Here is a 13,537-nt window from a genome sequence, read left to right as displayed (position 1 = left end):
TATGTTCAGATCACATCAGGGATTGTGCCTTCTCACCTGGGAGCTTGCAGAGCTGGGCCTTGCCATTGGTCGTGCAACTGTTTATGCCTGTGGGTGGCACGTGGGAAATCTGTGCTGGGAGGCAGTTTGCTGTGGTGACTTGAGCCAGGAGTCTTGGAGGTTCTCTCTTAGCTGTGCTTGTTGATTTTCCTTGTGACCTGAGAAACTCACTTCCCAGAGCTCAGGGTTGGGCTGGACCTCCAGGGTGCCACAGAGAGGCTGGTTTGCAAAACCTCATGTACAGGAGGCCTCCGTGCAAAGTGAAGACCACCTCAAGTTGCTGAATTCACAGTGGTCTTCACCATTGTCTTACCTTATTGCCTCCATTCTCCCTCTGCAGCCAGTGTTGTAGCTCCAGCCTGAGTCATTCAGCCATTCTAAACCAGCAACCTTTCCTCTTGGGTGTCGCAGAGGCAGAATTCATTGCCTTTTTCATTCAGGTGACATGCAGCAACTACTCCTGGAGCACCTATTAGTTGCCAGCGATTGTGTAAAGCCCTTAAAACACACTTCCCCCATTGGTAAAAGCAGTGTTGTCCCTGAAAACAAATTGTAAAACACTGAAAAGAATAAATAAGAAAATAAAACTAAAAATCAACCTGTAACTTCACCTTCCAGAGTTAACTACAGTAAAGATTCTGGTATTTTTAGCCAGGTGCCAGTGATTCACATCTGTAATCCTAGCTGTTCAGAAGGCAGACATCAGGAGGATTGGGGTTGGAAGCCAGCCTCGGGCAAATAGTTCTCAAGACCCTGTCTCAAAAACCCCATCACAAAAAAAGGACTGGCAGAGCAGCTCAAGTGTTAAGAGCATCCACCTGACAAGCCTGAGGTCCTGAGTTCAGACCTCAGTGCTGCCACAAAAAAAAAAAAGATTCTGGTATTTCTTTCCTTTGATTGTGTTGTCTGTATCTTCAGAGTTGGAGCAATTTTATCCATATTGTGTACACAGTTGATAGCTTGCTTTTTCCTCTTAATGTTGTAGTATGTTTCTCTGAGTTATCGGAAACACGCTATTTTCGTTCAGAACTGCACAATTACTATTCTGTGGCTAGGCCACGCCTTATTTAATCTTCTGTGGTTAGGAATGTAGGTGGTTGCCACCCCTTTTACCCTCTTACAAACAAGACTTTAGGGAGCATCTTTGTGTGTGTGTACATCTTGATCCACACCATCTCCCTGAAGTGGAATTTCTGAGGTCAGAGGGTGTGCAGGCCTGTTCTTCCTCATCATCACCACCTTCAGTCTTGAACTCAAAGCCACTTCCATTATGAACCTTCGATTCTGGGTGTCTGTCCTGATTAAATCCTTTGATGAGTGCTGCTCAGGGTCTTTCTTCATTGACTGGCTTTAGTCTGGACAAGTCTGTGTTAAACACTAATGGAGACACTAATGGATGCCTGGAAGGCAAGCCTTCCTTTTCAAGAGGCTTCGGGTAAACCTCTCAACCCAACTGTTACCACTCTGCTTTTCTTTCTTTTCTTTTTTATTGGAAATAGGGTCTTGCTGTATAGCCCAGGCTGGTGTTGAACTCACTCAGTCTTCCTCAGCTTCGGGGTACTGGGATCATAGGTGTTTGCCACCTACACTCAGCTTCTGCTTTTCTTTGGAGAGCTTTTCACAATTTGTAAATACTGTTTAAAGCATTTTTATTGTGGTAAAGAACTTGTGAGTGTGCAGTTCAGTGTGGTGTGAGGTGCAGTCATAGTGTTACACAGCTGTCATTGCCATCCAACCCCAAGAGGTCCTCCCATCTGACATTCTGTCCCCATCAGATACCCCTCCTCCACTAGCTCTTGGGCAGCCACAGTCTGCTCTGGGTCTCTGTGAGCTTGACTTCAGGATGCCTTGTGTAAGTGGGGTCATCCAGGATTCATTTTGTGTCTGTCTGATTTCCTGTAGCATGGCCTATCTGACAGCTCATCCATGTTGCAGCATGTTTCAGGATTTCCTTCATTTTTTAGGCTATTACTCCTTATCTGTATATGTGTAAGGAATAATACACTTGCACTAAATATATACTGTATTGTGTATATTCATCCATCCATCAGTGATATCTTATAAATTCAGGGCTTTTTGGTGGTAGGTGGTACTGGGGTTTGAACTGCGAGCCTTGCACTTGCTAGGCAGGTGCTCTACAGTTGAGCCACCCCCACCAGCCCAAAATATAGTTGTAAAAAATTTTTGTTATGGTTTTGTTTTAATTTGTGGATTTGTCCCTTCCCCTTAGGAGAGTGTATGCCCCATTAGTGGAATCCATTTAGTTATGTATTTTGGCACTGGGGTTTGAACTCAGGGCCTCATGCTTGCTAGGGTGCACTACCACTGGAGCCACTCTGCCAGCCCTTTTTTGTGTTGGATATTTTTGAGATTGGGTCTTGCCTTTTTTGTCTCGGCTGTCCTGGAACCATGATCCTTCTGATCTCTCCTGAGTAGCTAGGATTGCAAGTGTGAGCCACTGGTGCCTGACTGTGGAATCCTTTTGCTTCCACACATCACTGTTCTCTGTGTCACCCATATGTAAGATCTACTAAGTAAGAGGATCTCACAGGCCACATCTGAGTCAAGCCCAGCTCAGCTTGTGAAGTTGGGGAGGGCATTCTGGAATGTGTAGCAGACTTAAAATAAACTAAGACCTGGAATACTGAAAGATACTGTGTGCTTCTAAATTGAAATTAGAAACTGTGACCCTGTAGAGAGCTTGTGGTCAGCCTGCTTTCCAGAGCACCGAGGACCTTGAGTATGGACGCTCGCTCTGTAAGCACTCACGGGGCTGTGGTTGCAGAAGCTCTGCGTGCTTCCAGGTCATCTCTGTGCAGAGTGACGGCCTGGGCGGAGGCAGGACTGTCGGAAAAAGGGGTCATTGCCAGCACTGTCTCCGTGTTAACTTTGTGTCTTCTAGTGTCCCTTTCAGCAGGTGGTGTTCACGTATAGTCCAGAGCTTAAAGAACAGGTCTGTTCTTGGCAAGACAGAAAACAGCCTGTCTGGGAGGGGAACAGTCACTCCTGCCTGGTTGACCTGTCTTTGGAACTGAATGGGCTTAGTGTTCAGAAATTGCTGGGGAGAGCAGAACATTGTCCTGAAACAAATTGAAATTTTCTGGTGTTTGTTTTCTTTTTCTAAAATTAATTTATATTTATTACTATATTATTGTTGTACTGGGGGTACTTTGTGACATTTACAAAAGTGCTAACAATGTATCTTAGTTAAATTCACCCCTCCATCGTTCTCCCCCTTCCCCCATTCCTGGAATAGTTTTAACAGGTCTCATTTTCCCATTTTCATGTATGAGTGTGTAGTATTTCCATCAGATTCATCCTCCCACACCTTTCCTTACATCCTCTCCCCTCCCACTGCTACCAACCCCCAGACAGGGCCTGTTTCACCTTCTGTCCTCCATGTTTGAGAAAAGACATTTTTGTTTGTTTAAAATATCTGTACAGGGAGTTTCATTATGGCATTTTCATGTACATATGTATTATGTATGTCCTGAATTGATTCATCCCCTCCATTTTTCTGCTTTCTACCTTAGTCCCCTTATTGTGATTTTAACAGATTTAAAAATTCTGTATTCATTCTTGTATAGAAATTACATCAACCATATTCACTCCCCCCCCCCCCCCGCCCGCCTTTTTTTTCTTTTTTTTGGCAGTACTGTGGCTTGAACTCAGGGCCTGGAGCTTCCTAGGCAAGTGCTCTACCACTTGAGCCACTCTGCCAGGCCCATATTCATCTTCTTGATGAAGAATTAATTGCATGTGGACTTCGTGCTGTTGCTCACACTTGTAATCCCAGTTACTCAGGAGGCAGAGATTGGGAGGGTCACCATTGAAGGCCAGCCCTGACACAAGTAAGTAGGGTGTGATGGTTAACACCTATAATTCCAGCTGTGGAGTAGACATAGAAAGGAGAATCTTGGTCCCAAGCTGTCCCAGGCAAAAGGTGAGAACTTATCTTAAAAAACCTAAAAAATAAAAGGGCTTGAGGTGTGGTTCAAGTGACTTAGAGTGCTTGTCTATTAGATGCAAGGCCCTGAGTTCAAACCTCAGTACCGCTGGGAGGGAAATTAATTACAAACGTGTATATACTCACTTAAGCAAAAGAAAAAGAAAGTGTGCAAAGAAACATGAAAGCTCTTTTCTCCCCTGGCTTCCAGGCAGTAACATCATTTATCCTTCTAGACTCTCAGTACACACATAAATAAGGACCTACGTAGGAAAGTTTTTTTTAGGAAACAAATGGAGGCTGGGAATATAATTCAGTCATAGGGCACTTACCTAGTGTGCATGAGGCTTTGGGTTTTATCCTCAGCACTGCAAAAATAAGAACTACAACAAAAAAGGATTATAGCCAAGCACAGGTGACTCACGCCTACCTACTCAGGAGGCAGAGATCAGGAGGATCACGGTTTGAAGCCAGCCTGGGCAAATAGTTTGTGAGACCCTCGCTCCAAAAAGCCCATCACAAAAAAGGGCTGGTGGGGTGGCTCAAGGTGGAGGTCCTGAGTTCAAACCCCAGTACTGTAATAATAATAATAATAATAATAATAATAATGCAGCTTCCATTTTTAAATGTTATTATGGACATTTTCCCATATTAATATAAACTAATGTAACATTTGTTTTCCCCCCCCTTTTATTCTTTTCGAGACCCTGTGTAGCCCATGCTGGCCTCAAACTTATATCCTCCTGCCTCAGCCTTCCGAGTGTTGGGGTTGTAGTTGTTTGCCACTGTGCATAGCCTAACATACTCTTAATGTCTTAAAAATAATGGTTATTAGGTTTTAAAAAATACACAAGTGTACAAAGATGAAAACAAAAATAGTTATAATCCCATGGCCCATATATTCCCAAGTGACTTTATGAAAAACAAGTTAGAAAATTCAGGGTCTAAAGATTCGTCCTTAATCCCTCAGGAAGGAAACTACTGTGAGAAGTTTCTTGTGATTCCTTCCACAAAAAAATACACATTATCCACAGGTTATCCACACATTATTCACATTAGTAATTTATATACATATGCATATATGTGTGTATATGTGCATATATATATATATATATATATTTTTTTTTTTTTGAGACATAGTTTAGCTTTGTAGCCCAGGTTGGTCTTGAACTTGTGATAATCCTGCCTCAGCCTCCTGAGTGTTGGAATTACAGGGGTGCCCCCCCCATGACTGGCTGATGTTTATATTCTTAAAACATGCCTTCCTGTCCCTTGATAAAGGGACTGTCATGATCCATGACAGGTCATCAATCAATACATTGACTTGTCTCCTACTGGTGGACATTTAGTCTCTTTCTACTTTTTGGAGTATTACACAGTCTTGGTAAAATTGTGCCTCGCCTTCAAAAACATGCAATTTGTATAAAACAGCCTGTGACAGAGTGTTTGCAGAATGTAAACTCTTCCACTGGAATAGCATGTTGGTAGGATTTCCGACTTCCTCTTCAAAACTTGTATGGGTTTATATGTAGTAGTATGAGTGAGTGAATGGCCTTTTGGGTCCTCCCAGGTGTGTAGGGGTCTTCAGTTGTGATCTGTTTGGTCTGGCCTGTCACAAACCGCCGCTCCTATCACGGGCCCCTGCATGGCCACTCTCAGCATTGATTAGGTGTGGGCCAGTGTGAGGACTAGGAGGAGGCTGTAGAGGGGAGCACAGGTGGCCAGGTCCAAGTTTGGGTTTTGGTATCAACTAAAATGATGGCACTTTGCACAGTCTTCCAGCCTTTGTACCCCAGAGCCTGGTGCATAAAAATCAGAGCCACCGCCTTCTGGAGCTTCCACATGGCCCCATGCAGTTTTCTGGGGCTCCCATTTTGCAGCCCTTGGTCATGTGGGCATAGAATTTATTTTCTTTGGAGGCTGGTCGTCTTTTGTACCTCTGGATATTGGCCATTGTGCAGAGCTGTGCAGTGCTTTGCCTGGCCACTTGGCTCTGGCTTGGACTTTGCAGGAGGCCACACCTGGTGGAGGAAGTGACTGCGGAGGCAGCACCTGAAAATGGTTGGGTGGTTTCATCAGGAGAAGCTGAGAAGGACTTGTGCTCTAACCCTAGGGGCCCAGAGGAGGCAGTTTGGGGTGGTGTTGCAATCACTCCTGCTCTCACCACCCCCCCGCCCCCCGGCTGGTGATTTTGTTGGCTCTAGCCTAGAGGGAGGGAGTTCCGTGGGAGTCTGTTGGAGAGCACCCCTCTTTGGCAGGTACTAGATGTACTGTAGGGAGGCCTGCTTTGGGGTCTGCTGTCTTCAAGTCCAGGTTCTGTCCACTAGTATCTGAGTGACTTGGGGTCAGTTCATCTTTTTCAATCTCTGTTTTGTTGTCTGCAGAATGTGGTAGTAACAAAACATGGTAGTGATGCTGTCGCAGAACCAGGGAGAGGGTCCAGAGTCATGTGTTTGATGTGATTACAAGGCAAGCAGACACTGTAATGGCTTCTCACTTCAGCTTTCAAGAGGGCTTGGGGCAGGCAGGTGATACACTTGGGGCTCATTTGTGTACTAGATGTTGAGGTTTCTGATTGTGTACTCAGCCCTTGCTTCATGCCGAAGATTCAGACCCACATCAAATACCATGTCTTCCCCTCCAGGAGCTCAGAAACCTTCACCAACAAGGATCTGTGTGGGGGAGGGACAGGGGTGCCGGACTGTTAGTGCCATTCTGCGAAGTGCCATTCTAGCTCCTTTTCCAGCTAACAAGGGCATTCGATTGCCGGCTGCTGCCCTGTGCCAGATCTGTTCTATTCTTGGGAAGTTTTAGGTAAATGTCCTGGAAGGAGTCAGGGCAGTTCTGTTAAGGTTGTTTGTGGGCTCCAGCTGCAGGGGAGCCTCTGCAGTTGAGCTGACCGCAGCTCTGATTTGGTCTTGGGCAGACATAAGTGTCCTTTCCACCACTTAGACCTTCGTGCAGTAGGATCTTGAGCAAATAACAATCTCTCACTCCTTGGAGACTCCCTTTCCTTATCTGCCACGTGGGGAAGGAACCTGGCTCATTGCACTGCTCTGAAGAGTGATGTAATGCCTGGGGATGGGGTTTGCACAGTGCAGGGGAACCTGCTTCATCAGAAGCAGCAGTCCCAGTGTTGACCTTAAAAATAACATAACAGTAACATGACTGGCTTGTTACAAAAAAAAAAAAAAAAATCCAGACACTCCAAAAGTGCACAGTAGAAAATGAAAGTCATTCCTTCCTCCCTGCTATGCCTCTGTAATACTAGAGAAGACTGCTGTCTTCAAAGTAGTTTTGTTTCCCCGCCAAGGGGAATTACGTAATGCTGCAATGCTACATGTGAATTCTACCCTGCAGTGCCTCTTCCAAGGGTTCTGTGCACGTGTTCCTGTGTCCCCAGCATTGTCACTTCTGCCCTTCTCTGAGTCCAGTGGGAAAAGGCCATTGTCTTCTTTGCATACCCTGGAAGAGTGTTCTTGTTGAAAATCATCTGTGGGGTAGCAAAGAATAGGTGTAATTAACTGCTACTCTCCAGAGAGCTCAGAGTTCTGATCTGGTGTTGACATGGGAGGCTGGACAAGGTGGGCCACGAACCTATAATGTGAATTCGAAAGAGCCAGCACAATCGGTTTATTTTTTTATGGAATTTACAGAGGTGATGAAGTGGGGCAGGATAGAGGAGTTCTATTAGTAGGAGAAAGTGTGATGTTTGTTTGTTAAGTAATAAGTGGGGAAAGTTAGTGTATTTGCAGTGAGGGGAAATGACCCTCTTTTGTGCCTTGCTGAAATCAGAGGTTGCCAGACCTGAGAATGCCCCTTGGCGAATACCTGGCCCTTATTTTTGGACTCATCCTCTTTGTTCTTTCTGCTAGGTCTTGTCGTATGGCTGGCCCAGCAACTGTCACTGTGCTGAGTTTTCAGGCATGGAGAAGAAACAGTGGGTTCCTCAGTAGGGCCCTTAAGGCTTTGCTGGGGATCCATCAGCTCGGCCCCGAACCTCTCCCCAGTATCTCCGGGTTTATTCCGTTCCCTCCCTCCCTTCCTGTTTCTCCTTTCCTCCCTCTCTCCCTCTCTCCCTCCTTCCCTACATGAGGTATGGGCCTCATGCTTGGTAGGCAGGCACTCTTCCACTTGAGCCATTCTGCCAGTGAGTTTATTTATTTTCATCAAAGAGAGGGTGAGTTTGTGGGGGCTGAGCTGTTGATGAGCCACCTCTGTGTAAACAAGTCCCTTGGGGAGGGGCTCTCGGGTGTGGTGGAGCCAAAAGGAGCACAGTATGACCTTGGTCTGTTGCTTCACCTGTGAGCCTTGCCACCTCTCGGAAGGTGGGGGTGGTAGTAAGGACAGCCTCCTCCATGGTGGGTAGGAGGCTGCTCTATGCAACCCTGAGGATTATTCACCTGGCTTGGTAATCAGCTCCTCACTCAAGTCAAAGGAAGGCGTCATGTCCAGCTTGGGTTGGTGTGTTGTAAGGAAGTCTCCCTTGGGGCTTCTCATGGCAGCTATGCTTGTCCTTTCTGCCTTTTCCAGCAGAGCCACAGTTCCAGAAGGTGGGTTTTTGTTTTGCTTTGAACAGATGGTGTGTGCATCCAGTGCTGGAGGGCACCTGACTCCTGAGTAATCCACCTAGTGTGAGGCCTGGGGGCTTGTCTGTCTCTTGGGGGTGGTGGTGGTGGTGGTGATGATGTTACAGCTCTCAAATCCTTCCTCATCTCTGTTCCTGCCCTTTCAGGTCCTTGGACACAAACTAAAGAATGGGGCTCATAGAAATGCCAGGTGGTGCAGAAATACTGGCCAGGGTGTAAAATTCATGACTGGAGTGTTAGTGATAGCTGTATCGCAGCACACAGCTGGACGTGGTTACCTGTCTTCCATAGGGCAATGGGTACATGGTGGAAAACTGTGCAGGCATTAAGAGAAGGGGTAGAGCACTACTATTTTCTTAGAAAGATGACTACAGGATGTTAATAGAAGGACTCGAGTTGCAGGCTAATAAAGTAACTTTCCACATTTGTAGAGTAAAGATTGAAGCCAGGGCTGGGGGCGTGGCTCAGTGCTAGGCATACCCCAGCACTGCAACAAAAAACAAAAAGGAAGCCACAAGTCTACTGATGAATTTATATAGGCTGAATGAAAGGCACAAAGGGTATCCACCAACTTGTTAAAAGTTGGACTAATTTGTTGAGTTTCATTTGAATTTGTGTAGCATGTGTGAGTTACAGAGGTAACTAATGAGACAGACGTGTGTGGCATAGGCTCGGCGGGGACTGGGCAGCTGATGCATCGCTGGTCCTTCCTGCTATGAGCTCTAAACAACAGTGAGGCAGGACTGTCTCTCATGTGCTTTTACTTAACCCTTCGAGGGAGTCCTGAGTCCTGGTGCTGGGGCCGTGGTTCATGTGAATCCAACCAGTTCAGTCACCTGTCTCTGTTCATGTGTCAGGGGCCCTGGAAACTGCCTGTTGACCTGGATAGAAGGAAGAATCCAATAAAAGCACTGTTTCCAGTTTTTGTTCTCCACTAAATCAGGTTACAATAAAGAACACAGATCTCAGTAGCACTGGCAAAGCATTTGTCACTCGCTGAGTCTCCATTGTTCAGAGGGAAGCGGGAGGAGAAACTGAAGCAGAGTTGTGTATTTTAGGTATTCTTTTTATGTGCCAGGCCTTCTTAAATTTTGATGTTGGAGAGGGAGGCCTGTGTACGGCATGTGTCCAGCTGTCCATTCCAAAACTGTGTATTGCAATGGAAATCTTCCCCTTACAACTTGGGAAATTGACTGCCTGTAGGCCTGCAACTCTCTGCAGGCTGCCAGAGGGGGTTCACAGCCAGAGTCCTGCAGGCCTCAGCCCAGGCTTGCCTGTGAGTTGGGCTTAGGGCAAACCCCTGTGGGCTAGGAGCCCTGGACTGGTACGGGCTGATGGAGTGACTTGGGTTTAATTGAAGGTTTTTCAACTCTTAACTGAGTACTGGCGACTTTGAGCAGTCGCTTAGCCTCGCTGAGCCTTGGTGACTTGTGTATAAGGGAAGTGCTCACACCGTTCTCACAGTCATTTTTCTATTTTATTTCTTGATTCATATAACTTTTCCGTCTTTGATTCAGGATCTTTTTCTCTGTATAGCCCAGGTAGGCCTTGAACTTGAGATCCTCCTGCCTCAGCCTCCTGAGTGCTGGGATTATAGGCATGCACTACTGATTCGAAGTATTTTTTAAATTCATTTGTACTCAAATATATTCATTAGGTTACTTTTGGCTTTTCATTTGTTTCAGCTTTCCTTCATGTTAAGCTGAGTCTTTTCTGATGTCTCAGATTGGACGCTTGCTCTCTTGCTCTTTTTTGTTAGGGAATGTGATGTTTTACGTTGGCACATTTCTGTAGAGTACAAATTTACTTAAAAGTTTTGTTATGTGGTATTGTTTTCCTCATTTGTGCTATTCTCTAGGTATTTTGCTGCTATGGTTTTGAATTCTTTTTGGTTTTTTGAGACAGGATCTCGTCCTGTATCACAGGCTCTCCATCCTCCTGCCTCAACCTCCCAACTGCTGGGATTACAGGCATGTACCACCACACCCAGCTGTTTGAATTCTCCTCTGATTCAGAAGTTTTACGTGCTGCGGGTGTAGCTCAGGGTACTTGCCTAGTATATGTGAGATACTGAGTACCATTACCAATATTGTTAAAAAAAAAAAAGGTTCATTTATAGAGTCTTGTTTTCTGATGGTGAAGGTTATTTTTATTTCCACTTTCATTATGTCTTGTTTTGTGTATGGTGGTCAGAGCATTTTGCTTTTCAGAACTTGGAATTTTCCTTAAGGTCATATCTAGCCTTCATCCTGGTTTGAGTACACTTTATGTGCCAAGCTGTGGTCGTCCCTTTTCTGTCTCATGTTTATGATGTTTTTCATTTTAAAATCACTCTGCAAATATACAGGGTCATGTCAGTTACATTTTCACTGTAGCTTGTGCCCCTGTCTTTCTTCTGCTTCATGCTCTCCTGTCTGGCTTCTTTAGTTCGTGATACTGGTGAATTTCATCCGTATAGTTTTGTGTGTTGATTTGTTTTTATTGCTGTCTAGTATCAGTTGTGAGTATATTATGTGTCCATCCCTTTAGTGGTGATGGACATTGATTTCCAGATTGTGCAGCTGTTAACGTGGTTGCGCGTGCCCTGTGATGCCATGCTGGATCTGTTGGGGTCACAGGATGGGTGTGTGGCAGAGACAGTGGACACTGCAGGTATAAGTCTGAAGGACATGTCCTGCCACCACTATCAGACTGTGTGAAAACTTTGATAATGAAGGCAGTGCAGTGTGGGTATAAGGACAGACAGGCTGATGGAATGGAACAGTTTTGAAACAACAGTCTGCATTTACGTAGTCATTTAACATATGACTGCTACCTTTCACTTTTTGAAATGTTTCCATCAAATGCAGCAAGTAACTCTTTTCCTAATTGCCTGTGTACTTGAGTGTCCTTGCCCATGTGGATTACTCCCAGTGTGTTAATCAGCTTTCTGTTACTGTAATGTATATCCGAGAGAAATTATAAAGAGAAAAAGGTTTATTTTGGTTCATAGTTTTTGAGGTTTCGTTTCATGATTGTTGGCCCCTTGCTTTAGACCTGTCACAAGGCGGAGCTTGGGGCGCTCCCCTCATTACCAGCCAGGGAGCAAAGAGAAGGAGGAAGAGGTGTCTGGGCCCCACTTTTTATTTGGGGGTGTGTGTGCACAGATTGTACATTTCACAAAGCTTTTAGGTTCTTGTCTTTATCCCTAGTATCTGAATTTTTGTGTGAACCTTGCGTTCTTTCTGTGTCCACTGTTCTGTGTACTTCATAGGCCGTTGCTTTCTTGGTTCCTTCAACTCTAGATTTTTCTTGTTTTTGATTTTACGATTTTTTTTCCCTACTACCTCCCACCCTTCTGTATTTCTGATTTCTATTTAGATGTGGGCTCCTGGATTAATCCTTTAATTTTTAGGGGTGACTATCATTTACTTTGTTAATTTTTCTGAGATTTCCTTTATCTTCAACCTCTTCAATGGGATTTTTTTTTTAACCTTAGAATAATTGAAATTTACAGAAAAAATGGAAGTCCTGCATCCCTTGTTCCCAGTTTTTTCACTATTTTAATCAACTAACATTAGTAATATACATTTCTTACAGCTAATGAGCCAACACTGATACATTGGTATTAAGTATTCACATTTACTTAGTTTTTACTCAGTGTCTTTCTGTTCCAGGATCCCATACTACCTTCAGTCATTGTGTCCCCAAGTTTTCTCTTGGCTGTGACAGCAGACTTTCTTTGTATTTGATGACCTTGACAGTTTTGAGGAGTGCTGGTCAGGTGTTTTGTGGATTGTCCTCGGTTGGGACCTGTCCAGCACTCTTCTCATGGTCAGTCTGAAGTTTGTAGGGTTTGGCTGTCATGTGTAATTCTTCCTAGGATTTCCTTTTGTTTTCTGATTGCCTTTAAGGAAAGAAAATCATGTATTTGTTTCACGCATGCAGTGCTTAACTTTCTCAGGATATGAATTGCATGTTACACATTTTTAAATATTTCCAGCATTGTTTCCCCTCAGTCATTTTGTTCATATGGTCTCTGCATTGTAGTTAGCGTCTCTGTGAAGCTGGGCACCACAGCTGAGTGGGGACTGGGTGGCGGGTCAGTAGGTATCTTCAGTGTGCAAGAGGGCGGGTTTCTATCCTGAGGTGATTTTTTAGGAGCAGACTCCTGTCTTTGCTGGGAGGTGGCAGACTTGACACCTCAGTGGAGGGGAGGCTTCTGTGATGGGGTCTTTGGTGTTTACTTGGCTTCCTTATTGAGCCCCTTTCCCTGCCCCAGCCCTGTGGTCCTGGGTGTTCTCTAGATTTTGTTTATAACCAGTACGTGCTTGGCCGGGGTGGGGTGGGGGGGGGGGGGCGGGTCTGAAGTCCCAGTCCTCCCTTCCTATGGTTGCCTGATACCTCCTAGTGCTCTGGGTGGGAGGCAGTCCCCTTTGCAGTCCTTACTTTGTAGCGTTTTTCCAGTCTGATGAGTCTGTTACTGCTTTTCCATCTGCCATCATTGTCCTGCATTTCAGATTCTTTCTTTGTTTTCATTTTAGGGGTTCCCTGGAATGGCCTGTGCTCCTGACATGTTTAAGCAGAGCCCCCCGTATTCTAGGTGGTGTTTCTCTGAGTGGAATGGCATGGTGTCGAGCCATTTCTGGGCTGCGTGCGCACGTGGACAAACATGTTCCCTCCTGGATGCAGGCGTGGGGCTGTTTCTGTTCAGTTCTTCACTCTGTCTCCTTTCCCAAGGTGGTCACGGCTGTCATGCTGTGTTAGAACACAGCTACCTCCTGCTTTAGTGGGCCCAGAAGAAAGGGCTGATGGGCTGCCTGCCTGCTCATTTGTCCGGACAGTGAACTCTGTCCTTTCCCTCCCCACCTCTGGGGAAGGACAGCCCCAACTGTGGGGGTGGTGGCTGTCCCCTCCATGTTTGATGAAACCTCTGTACGGGCTCTGCATTCTGGAGTATCGATATTTCACCTTGTGACCATCC

The 13,537-nt window shown here is 45.4% G+C and overlaps 1 protein-coding gene across 12 annotated transcripts in view; it reads left to right on the top strand.

Annotated features, from left to right (window-relative positions):
* The window catches only part of Prrc2b (proline rich coiled-coil 2B), an 84,318-nt gene that overhangs the window by 3,409 nt on the left and 67,372 nt on the right, over window positions 1-13,537 (top strand). The gene's annotated exons all lie outside the window — the stretch shown is intronic.

This window comes from Castor canadensis, chromosome 13 (assembly GCF_047511655.1).
Source record: "Castor canadensis chromosome 13, mCasCan1.hap1v2, whole genome shotgun sequence".
NCBI classification, from domain to species: Eukaryota; Metazoa; Chordata; class Mammalia; order Rodentia; family Castoridae; genus Castor; species Castor canadensis.
This window is presented reverse-complemented; position numbering and strand designations above follow the sequence as displayed.